The sequence below is a fragment of the Rhinolophus sinicus genome, chromosome X, assembly GCF_036562045.2.
Source record: "Rhinolophus sinicus isolate RSC01 chromosome X, ASM3656204v1, whole genome shotgun sequence".
Lineage (NCBI taxonomy): Eukaryota > Metazoa > Chordata > Mammalia > Chiroptera > Rhinolophidae > Rhinolophus > Rhinolophus sinicus.
The window spans coordinates 113,127,442-113,135,231 of NC_133768.1; positions in this window are offsets into that span (position 1 = coordinate 113,127,442).

Consider the following 7,790-nt stretch of genomic DNA (forward strand, 5'->3'; position numbering starts at 1 on the left):
GTAGATTACTTGTCTCTATTTTGTTTGTTCTTTTTCTGGAGCTTTGTTCTGTTCTTTTATTTGGGATATGTTTCTTCGTCTCCCCATTTTGGCTACCTCTCTGTGTTTGTTTCTATGTATTAGGTAGGGCTGTTATGTCTCCTGGTCTTGGTAGAGTGGCTTTATGTAGTAGGTGTCCTGTGGGGCCCAGTGATGCAGTCTCCCTGGTCACCTGAGCCGGATGCTCCAGGTTTGTCCCTTGTGTTGGTTGTATGTACCCTCCTGTTGTAGTTGAAACTTGGTTGCTGTTGGCATGTCAGTGGGAGGAGATGACTCTCAGGATGATTGGTTGTGAGGACTGGCTGTGACTACAGTGGAGGAGCTTTTATGCAGCGACTCACCCCACAGAACAGGATTCACCTTAGCAGGGCTCAGGGGCCTGCCCAGTCTGCTCTTTGGGTGTGTCTTTTTGTGGAGGTGGTTGGGTGCTGTTCTCGTGTGGTCTGAAACTGGCCACCAGGTGTGTTGGTTCTGGGGTCTCTTGGAATGGGCTCTGCAGCAGGCCAAGGTCAGCTGTTGCCTGTGCCCTGCCTGGGGCCACTTGGTATGAGCTACAAAGTGATGTCCAGATGGTTGGTTGCCACCTGTGCTGGGCTTGGAGGTGCCTGGGAGAGGCTGAATCGAGGCTGGCTGCTGGTAGCTTTTAATTTTTTTCCATTTATATAATTTCCATTTAGTTCTTTTTTTTTTTTTTTTTTTTTTTTATTAATTAGTTTCAGGTGCACAAGACAAAGCAAAACTTAGACATTTATCATTTATATCCCTCACACTGTGTGAATCCCCCTCCCCCCATCCACTATCCCTCTGTACGTTCCCAATGAGATACCACCTCACCCCAGTCAGGATGGCTATCATCAATAAATCAACAAACAACAAGTGCTGGCGTGGATGCGGAGAAAAGGGAACGCTGGTGCACTGTTGGTGGGAATGCAGATTGGTGCAGCCACTATGGAAAACAGTTTGGAGATACCTCAAAAATCTGAAAATGGAACTACCTTATGATCCATTTAGTTCTTGAGCGTAAGTATGTCATGTTATTGTTTTCTGTTTCCTGTTTCTTTATTGAGATTTTTTTAAGATAATTTTTAATTACCTTTTATAATGGATTCTTTAAAATATTTGTAAAGTAATTTCAACATGCGATTCATCTTTCTGTTGGCGTCAGTTGCTTGTATCTTGTCATTCAAGTTGGGATTTTTCTTGGTTGTTATTATGGATGAATTTTTCATTTTATCATTGACATTTTGGCTATTATTTTAGGGAACTTTTGACCCTATCTAAATATTTTGTTTTAGCAGGCAGATACCCTGTTTAGATTTAGCATGTAGTTCCTGGCTTTTTTGGCTGTGGTCTTGATAGCAGCTTAATTTTCAGAGCCTTTGTGGTATTATTTTTGTATTTGTGGGGCTCCATTTGCTCCTTGCTGATGCTGCCCAAGGTGATGAAATGTGTTTTACCAGGCAGTGTCATTTGGTCTCTTTTTTTGGGGGGTAGGGGAGTCCGAGGATCAGAAACTTGCAGGACCAACAAGTCTTCCCAGCCTCCTGGGGCCATGTTTTGTAGGAAACCCCTGCTTGTGGAAGATGGATAGTGTTCCCCAGGCTAGGTGATTATTGTGGTAGGGTCCCTCATGCTATTTTCACCTAGCTGCCCTGGTCAGGCCCATAGGGGAAAAAGATCTTCTGGGCCATGCTCCGCTTATGGTGTGGATTGGGTGGTACAGAACAGGGAAGGGTAAGGGGATGTTACCAGCCCCCACCCCTCATTCCATCCTCAGGAGGTTTGATATATAGTCTTGGTTAATAACCCCTGGTCTATGCTCCCATCTATGAGTCTGTGAATGTTTGTAAGGAGATTCTTGGCCCTCCAAAGGAGGCTCTGGGGAGCTAGATTTCAAGATTTCATTTGAATGGGATCCCGTTTTTCACTGTGCTTAGGAATAAACAAGAGCACACACGCTCACATGTGATGGAAGCTGACACACTGTGATCTGTATTGCAGACTGAGAAGTGGTCTATACAAATTGTACAATGAATGTTTATACTGCTTTGAAGGCTGTCATGAGGTTGAATTGAGATCAAGGAATGTGAAAGTGCTTTATGTATGCTCACAGTTGAAGAAGTAGCCAATTGTAATATATGTAATTCTACATTTGAGAATGGTGATGAGGATGAAGTTTTTTCACACAAAAGTGATGGGCAAGAATTTGAATCATGTTGCTGGCATGACTAGAGTGTGGGCACATATCACACAATATTGAGTAAGCCCAGTTGTGTACTATGCATTTACACCTCAATTAGTAACGTCCTCAGATTTGTGTATTTTTAAAGGTTTCTGGGTATATTTTGTGAGAATGTCAAATTTTTACTATATAGTCATAAATTTGCCCATTGAATATGGAATCAGAGCTTGGGAAGTTTAGTGAATTTATAAAATGTTCCTGAAGTAGCTGTGGGCAAAATTAGGATGGCTTTGCAAATTAACCCAAAATATGTGAAATTTTGTGGCCTGTGTATCCTTTTCCCATCCAGTTCCCATACGCACTTCTATGTCTCTTGTTTGCTTCTATATCAGAGAGACACCACATCATATACTCCCGACCCTAACGTCTATGCCCCTTTTTAATGGACACATTCTTTAGGGAAAGGCATACAATCAATTATTCTCCTCTTGTCCTTTAAGGCAGAAGATTTAAACTGGAGTGCCTGGTGAAACACGTTTTGTGTGTGTGAGTCAGCATTTTTCTAGGGAGCAGGACCATGGATTTTACCTGACTCTCAAAGGGGTCTGTGATCCACAAGGTTTAAGATGACTTAAAGTTTTAAGAGGACAATTTTACTTCCTTCCATTCAGAGTTCTCAGAGGGCTCCTAACCAATGCTCAGTGTCACACAGCTAGGAAATGAAGCTCCTGAGGTTTGCACCCAAATTTAATGGGGTTAAGTAAAGGTCAGAAACTGTTCCTGGGCAAAAACTCAGGTCACTTTTACAAAGCACTGTTCCAAAATGATGTGGGGGGCATCTTGCCAGGTGCTGGCTTATCCTCATCTAGGGCTAGGCCTGGGCAGCTGCAGATTTCCCAGAATGCTTATCAGACTTCTATCTTTCTCAAACTGAAATGTTTCAGCAGCCTGAGCAAGAGATCTCAGCATTTTCAAGGATATCACTAAGTCTCTCCTCCCTGCCCCCAGGATCATATAAAAGGTTCATGTACCTATTGAAATGTCAGATACCTTCCAAAATATTCTCTGGACGTAATAATGGTTTCATATAGTTCTATTTTAAATTGTTTTCTTATTAGCCCAGCTTTTCCTCAGATTCTTAGAATGTGACAGCCATAGCGGTTCTGAGCCAGAAGAAACAATTTTGCAGGTAGAGGTAAGAAGAGCATCCATGGTCATGAAGTGAGTTAGTAGAAGATCAGACCAGAAACCAGAATCCTTGAGTCCCAGTCAAATGCTCACCCCCAGTGTCAAATGCTCATCAACAGATGAGTGGCACAGTTTATTTTTACAAATTTCCCTTCTCTATTGTGCTCCGCTCCTCACATCCCACCGTGCACCTGTAACTTATGCTAGTTGCTGGTGAGGGGAGAGGTATTAGAAGGGCAAAGGGAGGGATAATGAAAACAAAAGGATGGGCCAAGTTAAAAATCATGCTCTGGCCAATGGGCCTTCTTGGGCTACCAGGCCCTTGTCTGTCTCCCAGAAGTCCCTGGGATAGTCTGATCTCACTTTGTTCAAGTTTAGCTTCGTAGGGCATTAGACTGCCATCTCTGCCACATTGAAATAGCAGAGTACAGTCACTCCACCCAGCTATTAAAACCCTTGTGGATGGTGCGGGCAATACAGTGAGCAGGAGACTGAATAAGATTTCGTAACAATTGGCATAGCAATTGTTATTTCATAACAATTCCCATTTATTAAACTCCTATTATGTGCCAAACCATGTGAGAGGTATATGAAACATATTTGGCTCTTTTATTTTTCCCTACACCCTGGAAAATAACTGTTAATATCTCAGTAAGAAAACTGAGCTCCTAATTAATGAGCTGACTTGCTTAAGGTTGCACAGCCAGTAAATGCCAATGTTGAAACTAAAAACCCAGAGGGCTGACTGCAATGAACATGCATTTTCTTGATAATAAGGGCTATCTATCATTGATTGAACTTTGTACTATGTGTCAGGCCCTGTACTAGGCTCTTGGATGTAGTATTAAAATCATTACAATAAACCTATGAGTTAAATATTGTTACTCCCCTTTTAAAGAAAAAAGAAACGGAAGTTCAGAGAGTAAATGTAACTTGCTTAAGACTCAGATAGCTAGTAAATTGTTTCATCAGGACTTTAAGCCAGCTCTCTCTAACTTTAAAGCCCATATTCTCCACCATGCTGCCTCTTTCAGAGATTTGGAAGCACAGTACAGAGAAATTGAATGAGGGTTTCAAAGGAGAGACTCCTCTCGATGGCTTTGGGGACAGCTTAAATATCTTATATGCTCTGTCTATGATTTTTAATTCTAGGAGGTAAGAACAAACTTAAGGAATAAGATTGGGTGTCTGTGATATCTGGAGTCCAGAGAACTGGCCAGGCCTCCAGCCCAACACTACATTCTAGAAATATTTGGACATAATGAAATCGGGACAGATTTGGAAAGTGAAGGGACTATTACTGAGATCAAACTAGCGGGGACCTCTTAGGAGACTAAAGATCAACTCCTCGCTGGAGAGATATGTCCCACTCTGCTTCCAGGGACAGCTGCCCTGATTTTAATTATTATAGATGAGGAAACTTGTTGCTGGTTTCCTACTATTTCTATTCAACTGATTCTTTTCAGTCTACAAAGTACTATCACTCCAGCTTGTATAAGATTAGTCCAAATCAGATAGATGCCCCCTGTGCTCTAGCTCTCTTAGACTTAACCTGCAGAAGAGAGCTAAGGCCTTGCTACTGGCCCATAGATTTCCATACTTGTGATAAATCCATCCCCTTCAACTTCTGCAGAAACTTCTGGGTTTCAGTATAATCCTCTCTAAAATTGTGGATGAGTTTATGGTCTCTTTATCAGCTAGGTGGCCTTGGATTTGCACCTTTGTGTACCTAGAGTACCTTAGCCTAGAGCCTCGTCCCAAATAGTGCTCATATTATAAATGAATAAAATCAGTTTCACAAAGCACTTCCGTATATTTTGTCTAGTAGGCAAGACAGGCAAAACATAAGCTCAGGACTTGACCAAACCTCCAAAGTCAGTTCATCTAATCCCTAACTTGATTTCTTCTGAGCATTTCCATGTAATGGGTCTTTCAAGCTTGGCTTCCACACGTCCAGTTACAAGAACTCATGAGCAGACAGCTCACTTACATAGGTGTTCCTTGTGCTGAATGAACTCTGTCTGTCTGTAGCTTCATACTATGTTTTAGCTCCTTGTACCACACAGACTGTCTTTTCTGTCTTCCCTGTCACAAGGCCTGAGCGCTGGTTCATTCAATGATTCTGCACAGAACCTGGGCTCTTACTTCTTCACTCTACTGACCGCTCCTCTGTACCCACTCTACTTTTTTGTATCATTTTTGAAGAATGAGGACCAGAGCTAGAAACACAACACTTGCTGAGCAGTGCAGAATAGAGAATATCACCTCTTCTGTTCTGAAAAATAATAGCTCTATTGTTTGAAGTAAAATTTATGTTTTTGAAACCACTTCACCTTGTTCATCAGGTATCTTCAACTATGGTATGTGGGCCAAATATAACCCACTGCCTGTTTTTATAAATAAGGTTATATTAGAACACAGCCATGGCCACTCATTTACATATAGTTTGTGGCTGCCTTCATGCTATAAGGGCAGAGCTGAGTAGTTGCTACAAAGACCATATGCCTCACAACACCTAAAATATTTACTATCTGGTACTTGACAAATCTTGTTAACCCCTATTTTTAATTTATACTGGGGCCCTTGCTAAAAATTTTGTTATTCATACCAAGCTCATTGAAAAAATGCAGAAGTGAAAAGTCCAAACTGAGACTCAGAGAGTTGAAATGACTTGACCATTTCACACAGCTTGAGGGTGACCAGAGACGGATTTGGAATCCTAGTCTGTTAGTTCACAGTCCAGTGTTCCTTCATTTCATAGTCTCCTCAATACTCACCACCAAACTCTTCAAGTAGGGACACGCTGTGGTGCTGTGGCTCAGTGGTTTCCAGCTGTCCTAGTTGAGTTTGCACTATCAGCCAATGCTATCCTAAGTCCACTCTGCCTGGCTCAGGTTCAGTTCTGCTTAGTTGCTCCCTTGTTCCATTCCTGGTCACCTTACTATTGCAGTCAGAGTCTCCTTGGCCAGTGATCAGGATGAGCTTTCTAGAGAACAAGACATCCAGGAGCCTCTGCCTACATGAATAGAGAGACTAGGCTTGCTGAACCTCAGGGCACAAAAGGGCAAGGAGAGAGAGCCCCACCCAGTCTGTGTCACATTCCAGGAGAAGGAACAATGGGTTTGGGATGGTCTCTTAGTCACCATCTCACATGTCCTGGAATCTGGAAATCTTTCTAAAAGAAAAAAAATAAATAAGGGAGGGAAGGAGGGGGAGAGAGAGAGAGAGAAATATGAGAATTTCCTTATTAATTAATCATGCTTTTATAGCTGGGCACTCATTTAGAATCTTTCCTCGCTTCTTGCAGAGCTGGGCGCAGCTGCACTGGTATTCTTGCCCGTAGTCTGAGAGGACCTGGCTGGGGCTCAAGAAAGGGGTCCATCTATAGCCAGTTCTATATGGACAGTCCTACTCCAGGGCCCACACACACTAGTGAGGTCGGGTGGAGGAAGGAGTGTCATAGTAACCAGTACAGGATGCTATGAGGCTTTCCTTCAGCCCTGAGCTCTTCTCCCTAACTTCATACTCATCTACAGAAGGCCTCAGCAATGAAAAGCAGGGTTACACAGGAAGACTAGGAGCAAAGCATTATAGGTACACATCTATGATGAGAACTTTAGTACCAAAGAATAGCAGAACTCACGGAGTCTTTACAGATTATCTTGTTCAACTATCTAATTTTAGAAATTGGAAAATGTGTGCTTGGAGAAAGGAAACAATCCACGTAAGGCCAAATAGCAGATCAATTCACATGCAGAGAATCAGTGGACTCTTCAAGCTGAAAGAGATTTTAGAAGTTATTTGTCTAACTCCTTCATTTTACAGATGGAAAAACTGAGGCACAATTTCCAGGAAAGAAGTTGTGCCTGATTCATTTATGTATCCCCACACCTAACAAAGTCCCTTACATAGAGCAAATATTCAAGATGTGGTTTTTGAAATAGAGGCATCAAATCTTAAGAAAGGATCTTTGAAACGGTCTTGTTTGCATACTTCCCATTTTATAGGTGAATAAATCAAGGCCCAAAGAGGGAAATTACTGCCCTACATACAGTAAGAAACAGAGCTGAGATTAGAACCCAGTCATCATCCTAAGGTTAAACAATGTACCCGTGATCCCACAATTAATATATGACATTGCAAAATGAATCAATTTTTTTCCCTGCAGAAATCTTACATTCATGTCTTCCTTCTTCTTTCCTTTTCTGCTTCCTTCCTTTTTTCCTTCTTCTTTCTGTCCTCAAACATTTCCTGAATACCTGCTATCCCTGCCAGAATACAGTAATGCATAAAATCCACTTCCTGCAAACAAGGGTCTCACATTCTCTGGAAGACCAACATGCAAACAGGCATTTACAAAATGTACTCAAGTTGAGATCTG